Consider the following 14,879-nt stretch of genomic DNA (forward strand, 5'->3'; position numbering starts at 1 on the left):
TAGAAAACCCATATACATCTCCAATTGCATTTTTTGCTGCACATAATATAGTAATAGAAGCACTTAACAGGTGCAACATGTGTGTTAACTTTAACCTGGAATGGATTTCCTAAAATCAATTTGCTACTGGCCTATATGGACAATTCGTGCATGGGATGACAATCTACAATGTTTTCTGGGAATATCATATAAATGGTTCACAAGCTACATACCTATCTAGAGATTTTTCAAATATGGTCTTGGTTATCACATTGAAATTCTTCATATTGACTGTGACAGTAGACAACACATTCCAAATATTTATTCCTTGCTGACTTGTGCCTTTCCTATAGCGAGTTTTTTTTTTTTTTTTGGCTTCTATGTTCATGGTTACTTGTGTAGGGTAAATATAATGGACAAAAAACATAGTTTTATTTTATGCTTGTGTGGAAGTCATCTAACTTTCAGTTCCTCTAAGTAAAAGATCTGTTTAAATAATAGTTTGGATTAATATTGATATGATTTACACAGTAAGAGTACAAAAGTACAGTTCATTGATTGGCTGTCTTGACAGTAACATTTACGTTTTGTCAAGTAAAAAGTACCTAATATTTTGCTTTGGCAATGCATATTTATCTTAACACATATGTTCACATTCCTTAAAAGTTTATATTGTTCATACATTGAAAGTTACATTGTATCATCCACATGTTTGGTAAATATATCAAATATCTTGAATAAACTTTGTGAAAAAAGCACCCAAAGCTTTGTTTTTTTGTTTTTGTTTTTTTGTTTCCTTTTAAATAGATACACTCTAAAGCTGCGTACACACTTCCAATTTTTATCGTTGGAAATGAACGACGAATGACCGATTGGCCAAAAATCGTTCGTAAAAAAAGTAACCAACGACGCCGACGAACGAGGATAGTCGTTGGAAATGAACGACCGGACCGGCGGATCGGAATGGACGACGATCGTTGACCATCTATCGTGTGTACGGTCGTTCAGTGATCGTCCATGGTCTGAGCATGCGCGGTGAACGAACGTTCGCTCACTTCCTGTGGTGCACGTCACTTCCTGTATCGTTCAAACGATCGCATCTATCGTGTGTACAATATCTTTGAACGATCGTGTCGTTATCTGTAGGTACAGGATCGGTGCCATACGATCGTTCGCAGATATCGTGCAGGATCGTTCGTCGTTCGTTTACCAACGATAAAAATTGGAAGTGTGTACGTAGCTTAAGTCTGCTGAGTCAATAGGCCTGATTTATTAGAACTCTTCGAAACTGGAGAAGATAAACTATCATGGGAGAACCTGGGTAACCCAGCAAATCTGGAATTGATTTCCTAATTTGCTTTTGGTTGATAAATATTTTCAATCCTGCACCAGATCTATTCTAGTTTTGCTGGATCCCCTAGGTTTCCCTATGATATTCCAACTTCTTAAGGCTTGGAGAACTTTATTAAATCAGGGCCAATGTTATGTACGTAGTTCTTTTTTGCATGTATTCTAACATACACATTCTTTTCTAGCTAATACTAAATAAAAAGTGTTTTTTTGCTGCTAAACAATTTGACAATTTGTTAATTTATTTAAACCTCTCTTGTTCCAGGCTCTGGTTGATAAATCCTCAGCTTGTTACCTAAGACTTAGCCTAGCTTGACCATACTTCCTGTGGTTCTGCCTGTCCTGACCTTGGACTGTCCAGACCTTGATCCTCACTTGCCGTCGGCCCTGACTTTAGTTTGTCCTAACCTTGTCTCCCACCAGCAGCCTATCCAGTACCTGATCTTTGCCTGTTCCTTCACCAAAGACTTCTGTTCCGCTCGCTCCTGGAGAACCTGGGGGCTGGGACCTGGTGTTCTCCTTGCAGCAAAGAAGTCCAGTGGCCACTAGGATTAATGGCCCATTAAGCCTTGCTGGGTGCCCTGGTGAAAACAGGGAGACACTTAGACTCCGCGCCCCAAGTAATTCTGCATCACCTGAGAGGGGGCGCAACTCTAACATATAGTTTGCTGCACCCCATTTTGACCTGTGATCATATCCTGTGGCAGGAGATGCCCTCTACCACCATTTTCTTTGCAGTACTATTTAAAACCAGTGAAAAGCCAAAGGAAAATTAATAACCTCTGACTTTTCACTTGAATAAAAAATTGCTGTAGCTGTAATTTTCACTATTAAACATTCATCTGTTATTTATGTTTTCTCTTTTAGAGTCATCAGGGTTCATGTATTTTCAATATAAACACTTACATTCTTTCACCTGCACATATGGGAATTGCACATGTAAAGTGTCTTATATTTTCACTTATCAAGAAATGGACTGTTTTTTTTAAACAGAACCAAGAATGTAGAAATGTATATATTTATTTAAAGTAAACATACCATACATACCTGATAAGCAGACCCTAACTAGAAGATAACGTTTTTTTAAAGATAATGCTAATTGGGATCATCCTACAAATGACTTTGGCTCTGTCCTTAACCAGTGACTCCAGCAGAGCATTCATGTGGAATGGCTTGGATTAAAAGATTTATTTAATAATATGGTAAAGCTAGTGTGCTTGTTGACCAGAAGACACATTAGAGGAACTCATGCTTCATGGTACATTATCTGAGCATAATATTGGACAATATTGATGACAGAGCCTTTGTTCTTCATGGTTCTCCAGGAATTTAAATGCAGCATAAAGCTGGATCATTCAGTGAGCATTGGTTGTATGCTACAAGACATGTAGCCAAGGCAGAGTTCAAGCATAGGGTTCCTACTCTATTAAAAAAATAAGAAATAAATTATTAAAAGATGAACTTTGGGATCATTTAAATCACCAATAATAAAGTGATTCCTTCACAGATGTTTACTTTAATATTATATGATAACCTCTACAAAGAAGGGTGTTTCTAAAGCACTTAATAATAATTTGCAATTCACATTTCTAAGATGATCCAATAATGAATGCCTAAAATACCTGGAGAGGAAGGTGAAGGAAGACACTCCCTGTACAAACTCATTTCACCTACAAAATCAGCTTTCTGAGCAGATCAGTTTATTTTTCCTTAAAACACTGGTCAATCAGAGGTGTCTAGAAGTGCCCATAAACTTTAGATGTTCAGCCTCATTACTCACATTGGTGCCTGTCATCCCATATGTATAGGCACCCTTGGTAATGAATTCCAGTTTTTGTAAACAACTGGTGGGTACACACATTAATGGAAGTAAACTGCACTAATGCTTTCATGACATTAGAGGAACACAAAGGGTTTTTGTTAAATTTCAATAGTGTAAACATGCTCTAGACAAATGTAGGACCACCAGTGAAACTCCTGGCAATTAATACAGCCATTTGGAACCAGGATGCAAAAAAATCCCTATATCTGAAATGGAATTTGATGTGGAAGCCAAACATAGCTACAGTTTTAAACTGCTAATTACGTGGGCAGCTTTCATTAGAAGAATGTGCCAGCGGAACGTGATTTAATTGATGCCAACTTCGACATGAGCAGCCTGATTAGTATTCTGACAGCATATCACACACAGGCTGGGTACTCCAGCTTTCATCTGCCCATGTTTGAGTGCCACGTCTAGGTCAAATGACACACAAAAAAATCTGACGCACTCTCTGTCGTGCACATATCTATTTCAATTGTAGTCTTAGTTTTCAAGAAATGTATCACATTTTTTAGTTTAAAAAAAAACTTTTGTTTTTTAAATTATGGCCACATGAAATATTCCTCCAGCCATTGTGCAGCGCTCCTGTTTTTTTTGTACGGAAACTCTAATCAAAGTCATTACTTCTTTAGATTTGGTTAATGTGGTATAAAACCACTTGAAGATTTGCACCTCTTTTTGTAACTTTCGCTCTGTGTCCCCTGGATAACAAGAAATGAGAAGAATCCACCACCAGGAAGGAAAAAGCATGCCTGTAAGTGGAAGAAATTGCCTTTACTAAAGTTTTATTATCAGTTCTTCTTCCTTTGTCAACCAAAAAAGGGGAAATCCAAAAAAGCCAGAAATTCAGGTTTATTCTTTCTAATAGACATACAGACAGCAAACAAATAATAATACAGGGATCATAATATTTCCATACACTGTTCAAAAACATTGTTTGGAAACTGATTTACTGGAAAAAACGGTTATTCATTAAATAATTGCTAAAGCTGAACTTTACATCCCACCGCTCAGTCAAAAAATTGACTCCCTCTTACCCTGTCCCTGTCTGTGTTTCAACAGCTCTGTTGGGAATTTAATTATATTATCTTGTATTTATATAGCACTGATGTGTTGTGCAATGCTTTACAGAATATATAGCAGGATTTCACAACAAGGGTACAGTGGAACCCTAGGGTTCCTCCAGAGGTTGCTAGGGGTTCCTTGATCAATGAGCAGTTTGTGACTCTCAGTTTAGTTTTATTAGGTTCCAATTATCTTTTTGGCTATCTATATGGGTGACAAAGGCCAGCAATGTAAGAGGCATTTCTCCTATTGACCACCACACTAATGTACTGTGAGCTGTGGATATAGTAAATATAAACATGTATGCCCTGAAGACCTGAAAGTTTTTCAAGGGGTTCCCCATAATAAAAAGCTGGGGAAACACTGGTATATCGTCATGTCATGAACCGTTCTCTTAAGGGGAACTTACAATCGTATACCCCTTACCTAATCATATGTCATCAACAGTCAAAGGCTAATCTTCCGGTAGGACAAATAACCTACCAGTGTGATTTTTGGAATTTACACAAAACCTGCACAAGCATGGGTGGAGTATACAAACTTCATGCAGATAATGTCCTGGCCATAATTTGAATCTCTGACCTCGGTGCTGCAAAGGTGTAAGCCCAATTATAGACAATCTGAAAGATACCAGCATCTTCTTTGCTTTCTGCTATTCGTTTGATTGATGGTTATAGTACTAAGAATTGCCTGTGTGTGTAGTCACACACTTCCCTTGGTGGCTCCAAGGCTGCAAAATATTGTAAAGTCATCTGGAACTCTGCCATGACATTGTGCTCTGGTAGTATATATATAGTTTCATGTTTGTTGACCTGTAGTGACTTTTAAGACTTCTCTCAACCCACTTTGTAACCTCTAGCCAAAATAAGGAAAAGTAAAACACAGTTTTGTTATATGAAGCTTATGCTTCCTCACACTGCTGCTCTAGGCCCTGGCCTTCATTAGAGTAAATGCAGCCCTGATTTTATTGCAATCAATTTCCAACCAAAATATTGATTCCAATAGAAGGAACATTTGGAAGGTAAAAGGTAGCGCTATGGAATCAATCAAAATAGCATTTCAATACATAAAGAATTTGAAGGGCCTAAAGGGATTTAAATACATTACTGTTCCCAAAGTTTTTTTTCAGTAGTTATGCCTAATATTTGAAATAGCCAAAAAGCCAAGGCTTAGAAATGTGAATTAAGATAGAATAATACCTCTCTGTGTGATATGTAAAAAGGACATAAGGACATGGATAGATGTGTTTAGGAAGAGACAGCGGAAGCTATTAATCAAATGCAGGCAGTTTTTGTTCTACAGGCATATGCCTGGTGAGGCAAAGATTCATCTCATATCACATTCCATATATACTGTTCTGGTAGAAATACATTCCAGCTTGTGTGTGAACAATCATGTGCACAGCTTTAATAGCAGACCTTGATATCACATAGCTGCTATATTATGCATGGTAATTTGATGCAAATATTTTAAATGTACATTGAAGCTGAAAATAACTCTATAATTGCTTGGACAAGTCAGAACTAATTAAATGAAATTAGTTTGCTTAGTAACCTTTTTAGTATTGGACAGCTGAGATCAGGGATAGATTTCCAATTCACAAATCTGGAGTGATCTCTTTCACCCAGAACATTTAGCCTAGAATATTGTGCGCATATCTATTAATGTACAGCACTGTGTAATATATTATAAATACTGTTTAATAATATTAATTGCGGTTATGCATAAATAAATTATTATGAGATGACTATAAACACTGAAATTAAAAACAACAAACAACAAAAGGTATACACACCCCAATTTAACTCACAAAGCCAGTAAGTAACTATAACCCTTCCAATAAACCAGAGGTTGCAAGGCTTGTCTACATACAACAGATAGGTGAAACAAACTATTTCTGGTTCTTTGGAGTTTTTGTGGCTTGTTTGCTGGCCTTCAGTGCTCAATAGTGCAGGCCCAATTTGCCTCTGTTTGCTTAGATGAGAGACACTGGCCAAAACCTAGGCCTTACAGTTCCGTACTTGAATCAGTCACAAGCTTTTAACTAAAGTAAATATCAGGCTTGTAAACCCATTGTAAGCCCATTGGCAAGGTAAAAAGTGGGCAGACTCCCATTGGCGTGCAGTTGGGGGCAGTAGCAACCCTAACAACCACCAGCCAATGTGTGCACATCCTAGACACAACTTTCCAATTGTAGCCAAATCTTCTTGGATATGCAATTTTGCCGGTCCTTTATGTTGTCACTGTGGAGATCCCCTTTGATGTTCCAGCAAGTCTGTACTGGGAAAAATATATAGGCTGCCATTGGTGACCCTCTAGTTGCCTGGATGTCTTTGCTCTCCGTTGAGCAACAAAATGTTTACAAATCCAGAGTCAAAACAAGTCAAAACTGATTTCAATGTTTGCCAGGTTAGTAGTGAAGCCATAAAACAGCCCAAGGAATTTCTAAGAGCGAGCTAAGCTTCAGTTACACTTTAACGTAAACACCAAGAAATTGTCTTCTCCTAAAAATTCTTATCACTTTTGCCTTTTTATGTGTATCATAAAAGTGAAATACTGTCAAACATAGTAGTACATGGTGACATCACCATCAGATCTGAATTACTATAAGGTAATCAAAGGTGAGTTCATGTACCTTTTATCTGAAGGTCACACAATTTCTGTTACAAAATTTCTTTACAGGTGGAACTAAGTTGGTTATTTGTTGGTTGAACAGTCCTTGTGGCCTTCCATATACTGATTAAAACATCAGCCCAACAAAGGTAAATTGTACATAAATGTAAAAAGTGTAATATAAAAAATATATGTTGTATGGTTAGATTAGGACTAGCAAGTTAGAAACTTTAAACAACCTTTACCACCATCAAAAAAAACACCAACTCTCTATTCATGTTCCTAAAACACCAATGTAGTTTGTAGACATTAATTCTTTAAGGGTTAAAAAAAAATGTTATATGCTTTTTATATCTAGGCCCGAAAAGATCATTATTAAATGATTACCAATCTGCATGTTTGTGAACAGGTAAAGGCCTTTCTATAAAAAGGTTGAATTAGGAGCAATTTCGTTTTTTTATTTTTCTTACATTTTTTTAAATTGAATATTTTTTGTTTCAGTCATTTTATTGGGTTTTAACAGTACATAACATATTTAAAAAGTGGACAAGTATTGAATATTTTAAAGAATAAACTAAAGCGCTGGAGATCAGGAGTGTTGATGGGTTCATTAACTTAGAGATATGAAGTCATGACACAGTTCTCAGCTATTTCTATTAACATGTCCATATACTAAAGGAGCAATGAAATACAACAATTAGTAGAATACAGTTATTTTTCTTGACATACCTAATTATAAATGGGTATTGTAAATAAGACAAAAACCAAATCAAACCTTCAATTAGTGGACATTTGAGGCCATTTTACATAATATTATCAGCTCTGTCAAATACAATAAAAAACTTTATTTTTTAAAAATTGTTAAAAGTTAAAATCATTTAATAAAACAATATTACATGTATTCCCATAAAAGTACGTAAGGCACCCCTTAAAATTGTGGGTGACAGCACTTATTTCAACGCGTTTTACGGAATAGAGATCGGTTCTTCAGGAAAGCACAATATCTACATTTCAAAAATATTTATATAAACATTGATACATAATTTAGAATGACCAATTTAGCTCAATCAATTTAGTTGCTTTATTCATTTGTACATATAAAAAATAACTTACATAGTTAGTCCCAAATGAGGACGACCAAAAGGGAACCTTCTCACATAGATTGGTAAGTAATACACTGGAGCTGCAACAAAATGGATGAGTAGCAAACCTTCCACTACCTGACAAGGTCTTATCAATGTATCAAGATGTAAGGCCCTAGTCAGTACCAGTATTCCCCAGACACCAGTCCCCCAATCTAACGCCGCAGTCTTCACCTATACCAGCCCCTGCTCAGCTTTGGGAAAATTCGTTGCGTCTCCGAGCACTTGGTTGCCCCCAGGACTTAGTGCTCAAAAGATGGTGTCTGGGGATAGGCTGGCAGCTGACCAGGAGCCCACAGATACACAGCACAGAAACAGATGGCACAGATGACTGGGAGCAGAGAGGCTATAAAGCCCCAGCAGCCAATAGCAGTGCAGGATTGAGTCTGCACTGACCAGCCTCTAGAATCCCCTCCAGCTGTGCACAGCCTAACAATGGATGCTAGGGATGCCATAAATCCATCAGGCTGCACGGCTAAAGGGAAGCAGGGGCTGCTGCTATCTTAGTTCGCCTGGCTGCTGCAAATGACATCTCCGGACAGAACAAACAGTGTTTTATATTGCAATGGCACACAGCTCAGTAATGAGGAACAGAATATATTTAATCCATGTCAAAGAATTAATAATGTATAATGCAGCACAAAATCAATAGAGCTTTTATGTAAGGACAATCAACATGTGTACAGGCAAAATTTGAAAGGTACATCTTGCTTATTATTTTATAATGCTTATTAAAGAATAATGTGGTGTGTTGGTAATTCTGCAGATATGTATTTGATTTGAACAAGTCTGCATGAAAGGTTGACATTTTATATTGTGCTACAATACAGTATTACCTTTACATGGCTCCCTGAGGGTCATACTGAACCAATGGCTTTATTCTGGCTTTTTCTAAATTACAGATTAAACAAGAGTACAGATCAGGAATTTTAAAATTAGGAAAGTATTGAATGCAGAGGATCAACACACCCTCCTGAATATTAGAATTGTTAGGAGGCCAATATTTTATGTCCCTGTAGTTCCTGCAGTATAGAATTCCTTTAATGGAAAAGTTCATCATTTATGTAAATTTAAAATGTATTTTTTTATGTTCTAAATTGATTGAGGAGAATTAGAATGAATACTCATGAGGTTTTACAGATATTCAAAGCTTTGTTAGACAGATTTCCACTCACTGTCCTTCTGTTTTTTTTTTTTACTAAAGGGTTTTTATTTTTGTCTTTGTTCATCTGGAGATCTTTCTCTCATTTTTTGGCTGACAATGTGACGAATGTCACAAAGATAATAAGGCCCTTTTCAGACTTGCGGTTAATGCAGCGGTCTGTCGCAGGCTCAACCATGCTCTCAACCACTCCTATTCATGGCGATGCAGTAGGAAACCATTTTGGGCGGTGATTGCTTGTGGTTGTAGTAGATCTTAGATTGCAAGCTCTTCGGGGCAGGGTCCTTTCTTACTCCTGTGTCACTGTCTGTATCTGTCTGTAATGTGCAACCTCTATTTAGTGTACAGTGCTTTGTAATATGTTGGCATGGAGACTTATACTTAATGTACAGCGCTGCGTAATATGTTGGTGCTATATAAATCCTGTTTAATAATAATAATATTAATACAAATATTAATAATAATTATTATTATTAATAATAATAATAATAATAATAATAATAATAGGATTAATCAGTGCGTTTCACAAAAGCAACCAGTTGCTTTTTGCCATGCTTGCTTTTCCCCCTCTGAAGGAAGAAACACATTGCAACTACAAAGGCAACCGCATGCCAACATGTTATTCTGCGGTGCAGTATGCCGCTCCTGAGCTCATAGCAGTAGTTTGCTATGAATTTGGGAGCAACTAACCCCACAGTTTTCTGAAAGAGGCCTAGGTAAGGTGGAATATCCCCAATGAGTCCAGGATCACAGTAAAAATCAGAGAAGGTATTTATTCCTCAGTGGCTCAGTGGTTAGCACTCTGACCTTTGCAGCGCTGGGTCCCAGGTTCAAATCTCAGCCAGGACACCCTCTGCGTGGAGTTTGCAGGTTCACCTCATGTCTGTGTGGGTTTCCTCCCACATCCCAAAAGCATGTAGTGAGGTTAATTAGCTTCCCCCCAAAAAATTGACCCTAGACTACATTTATGACATATGACCACTGTAGGGACAATAGATTGTGAGCTCCTTTGAGGGATAGTTAGTGACATGACTATGGACTTAATCCTAAGCGCTGCGTAATATGATGGCGCTGTATAAATACTGTGTAATAATAATATTACATTTATTCTCCAATCTTGACATACACTTTAATGGTAATTTATTAGCTGAGAAGGAGACACACACAGTAATTGTTGAAAACAGTAGTCTTGTATTGAAAAAAAAAATTAAAAAGTTTTAAAGAATTTAGACTAAAATCTTTTATGCATAATATAATGCATTATTTAACAATGCTGTCAATTTCTCAGCTTATAATAAAAGCATGAACAGGTTATGTGTCACAAAGTACCCAGTGAATCCATTAAAAACATTGAGAGGTTGCTTGTCATAATGAGAAAGCCAATAACAAGGCAAAAACATAATCTCATACCATGATTACTGAAAAACTTCAAAAAAATTACTGAAAAAATCAACTGAATGACTCTTTATAATTACACTAACACTGTCTTTATATGACACTTTTACCATAATAATTATTAGATTTGAATGGAAATTAGGATGATATTAGAAAAAATCTTGGACATATTGGGCCTATTTTATTAACGATCTCCAAGACTGAAAAAGATAGACTATCATAGGTGACCCTGGGTGATCCAGCAAACTTGGGCTGAATTTCTTTAAAACCATGTGCTACTAGTTGGCAAATGTTTTCAATCCAGGACAGATCTTTTTCAGGTTTGCTAAATCACCAAGGTTAACCCATGATAGTTTATCTTCTCCAATCTAAAATCTTTTATAAAGCAGGTCCATATTGTTTCCTTAAAACCTCTAGTTATAGTATAATCTACTACTAATTCACAGATACATTTTGTCTTCAGAGCTTAAAGTTAGAGCCAAGTGATTAGAAATGTACATGAAATCACATTATAAATAACTGGGGCCATTTATGAAGTACAAACACTACAGGATTTGCATATATGTACGTCAAAGCTATCTCCGTGCTACATAAAAAAATATCTTTATTACTTATTTTGTCCATGGATGTCCCTATCTCAGATTACCACCATGAAATTTTTATATTTCCATGTCAGATTCTGAAGACAGAGCTGAAGCCAAACTGTGCAGTGACCAATTCTTGTCATCCTCATCACTGTACAAAGCCCTCTTTGTTGGACTCTCTGATTTTCCCATAAGAACAATTACTTCAAGCTGGGAAACCATCAAATGGTTTGATGACCAACAAAAAAAGTTTCTTTTTCGTTTTAAATACGGCAGCACATCTTGTCTGAATCATAAGGAAATGATGTCTTAGTAGAAACATAACAGAACTCTTTGATCTGGAAGCCTGGCCTTGCAGTTGTTTTGAAGTCCACTACTTTGTGTGTATGAAATTGAAACACAGGAATATTCAGCATAGTTCTCTGCATAAAAAGTGAAGGAAACCTTTCAAGGGTCTTTACATGTAGCATGGCCCATTATTAATTATTTAAAGGGCTTTGTGAAACTTGTGAATGACTGATGTTTTTGGCTACAAATGTTGGGCTGTATAGAATAAGGGACATATGGGGCAAATTTAAAAAATCCTGATTGGTTCACATTCATATGACAGGCCAGGCTTGTAACTATTAAATCCCAAACTAAAAAATGTTAAATTTACCTAAAAATAACACAATGCCAGCCCAGTGCCAAGAAGAATGCCAAGTTTAGTGGATGATCCATGAAACCACAAAGTCCACCTGTCCTTTGGACCTCCACCGCCCTCTTCAATATCAAAACACTATTTATTTGATATTTAAACCTAAGGACAAAGTGAAAAATACTCCACCTGTGGAGATTAGGTGAAGAAAATAATTTAGATTGTCAGCAAGAACATAAAAAACCTGAGAAGGTTCCTAAATCTCGAGTGAAGATGTTTCTTCCCAAAATTCCCTATTGGCTTCTCAGTGGTGTTATTTGTTCCAATACGTAAGATAGTGAATGGGGCCAAGGTGTATCTGCCCACCTAAAAGATGAGATCACTTATCAAAAGAAAGGAAAGGACAAAAAAGAAAAAGAAAGGACAGGAAAACAAAGGAAAATGCAGTTCTGTAAGCACAGGTCTTGGTGGAACAGGATATTGTCACAGAAGATTAATTACACCTGAATTATTTGCCCCAGTGGAACCTAAATCTGGTTTCACCATCTCCTTTCAACCCAGAAACTGCAATACAAAAACTCGCACCCTATTATATATGGTTGAGATGATTGTGCTAAACCAATGGCTAAACAAATAGAAATTCTGCCTTTGAAGAACCTTCAATCTACATTATCCTCTAAGCATTTACCATTGTGAGGGTAATAAATCAAAGAGTCATAACTGTTTTGGCAGTATATTAGGTAATTTGTCAGGGCACCTCATTTCTTACATAAAAGTTACTGTAATGCAATCTGTAATACATTTTTAAGGGGATTGTACTTTCCATAGGGCCTAGAGGTCTTTTCAGTTCATTTTTCTGTGTGAATTCATTTTTCTACACACATGTTTTCAGTATGGGAATAAATTTAGCACACATAAGACAACACTAAAATTCTGGACATAGGAAAGCTCAGAAAGACCAGCAGAAAAAAAAAACAAGTGAATCACTGGATAATTCTTTTACCTCTAATGACCGGTCCTAGGACATTATCATTTATGATTTGTCATTGATATCAGTATAAATAGATAAACAAAGAAAGTTTCAGGAGTCTGTGATGGATTGTATTTAACTACTTCCCTTTTTGTGACATTTTATAAAGGTGGATGGTGAACCTTGTCCATTGCTATCCTTTGCATTTAGCCCTTCGTGAGTCTATGGGTTCTTCTCTAACTGAGCACTGGAAATAAACAAAAAGGGTCAGTTATACCCTTTATTATATCTAGTATTTTTAGTGAACTAGGATACTAAAACTATGTTTCTGGTAAGACACACAAATCTACTAAAAATGTGTTAAAAGTACAGTAAAAGGTGAAGAGTGCAGAAGAGTAAGGTGCAAGAAATCCTACAATTGCTGCACATTTGTACAGTGGTTGATGTGGTGGGCCATTGCTTTGCACCAGGTGCATGACTGTGTGAAAAGAATGGGATTTAACAATACGAGGTTAGTTTTATGCATATATGAACTACAATCTGACATTATTTAAATGTGCCAATGTGGGTACTTCCACTTTGACAGCCAGGAATAGGCCTAGTGTAAGAGAGCTGAAGAAAATGTGTCATTATCCCTGATTTACAAGTGCCCCAGGGGTCTTACATCATCTGTCTCAAATATACGAATCCCAATAACATTCCTAATAAAATGGAATTTGAAATTATTTATATTTTAGGGATTTCCATCATTTTCTAAACCTAAAATGCCAAACTGTCTAAAGAAAAAAAACAATTCATCTGCTTCAGAATCCTGTACAGACTGGTAAATATTTAAAGTGAATCTAAACTCAACAACTAATGTACTTAGATGTGGTAATTGCATTCATTTTCTTTTTCATGCTCTTTCCCTTATTTTCACCTGTGGATTCTGCCAGTATTAAATGTCTTTTCTTAGGGCACCAATGTTCATTAGATTTAATTTATCTATGGAAAAGCAGTATTGTCACCTTAGGGCAGGTTCAGATCTCCCTGTGATAGATCGATCCTGTATGGCTCCTGGTGGCTGGCACCTTGCCAGCTGCTCGGCCATTCGCACTGCAGTGTTGACTCTACAAAAGAACCCTATAACATTTGACAGCTGGCGTCAGTAAGCCATATTTGTACCACCGTAATTTATTTTTAATGGGGCTGCTGTGGTAAGTAGCTACTTGCAGCACCTCCTCCGAGGCAGCGGGTCATTGGCATGAGAAAGCGGTACCAGTATTACAAACTCATAGCCAGTCTCAACATAGTCGTAGGGCAACAGATTCATCCCCCACTCATCATCTCCATAACAGGTGTAGTCCTAACACATTTTGAGATAACATTGCTAGGGACATTGGGCCTGATTTTGTTATAGGTCTCTAGGGCTGGAGAGGATACACTTTTATCAGTGAAGCTGGGTCATCCAGCAAATTGCAAATGACTTTGAAGAAATCCATTCCAGGTTTGCTGGATCACCCAGCTTCACTGATGAAAGTGTATCCTCTCCAGCCTTGGGGAGTTTATTAAATCAGGCTCATTGGTACTGCACAGGTCGTCACTAGATTTTTTTTTCACATTCTACAGGTATATATTATGTCTCTTTATGCAATTAAATTGTTGCATAACGCCACCAAAAGTGCCATGTAACAGACTAAGTGGGTACCATAAAATCTTTGAATTGGCACCAGGGGTGTAGTCGTTAAAAAAGAAGAGGGGGCACGGTACTATCCATGGCAAGCGCGAATGTGCATCATTGTTATGTAAATGTGCTCACCCCTCTACACCTCTGCCTATATGTCATTCAAACGGGAAGAAATTTTCCCCAGAATGACGTCATGATACCAGAACCTGTGTTCAGAGAGACAACCGGCCCACTGCCCTAAGCCTGCAATTCCATAGGGGAGACATAGTCCAGAGCTCTGGCCGGTGTGCTCCCCCCCAGCGGGATCCTTCTCCTGACCACCAAAGAATTCTTTGCAAAATAGGAGTGGACACGCATGCCCATTCCCGAAAAACGTGAGGGCATTCCTACCCGTGCCCACTCCACTACATTCCTAATTGGTCAATGGCAGAGAGATATCCGTAACCTTGACCACAACCTTTTCTCAAACTGCCTTGCATCCCTAACCCCCTCCC

The sequence above is a fragment of the Pyxicephalus adspersus genome, chromosome 1 (genome assembly GCF_032062135.1).
Source record: "Pyxicephalus adspersus chromosome 1, UCB_Pads_2.0, whole genome shotgun sequence".
In the NCBI taxonomy this organism is placed as follows: Eukaryota; Metazoa; Chordata; class Amphibia; order Anura; family Pyxicephalidae; genus Pyxicephalus; species Pyxicephalus adspersus.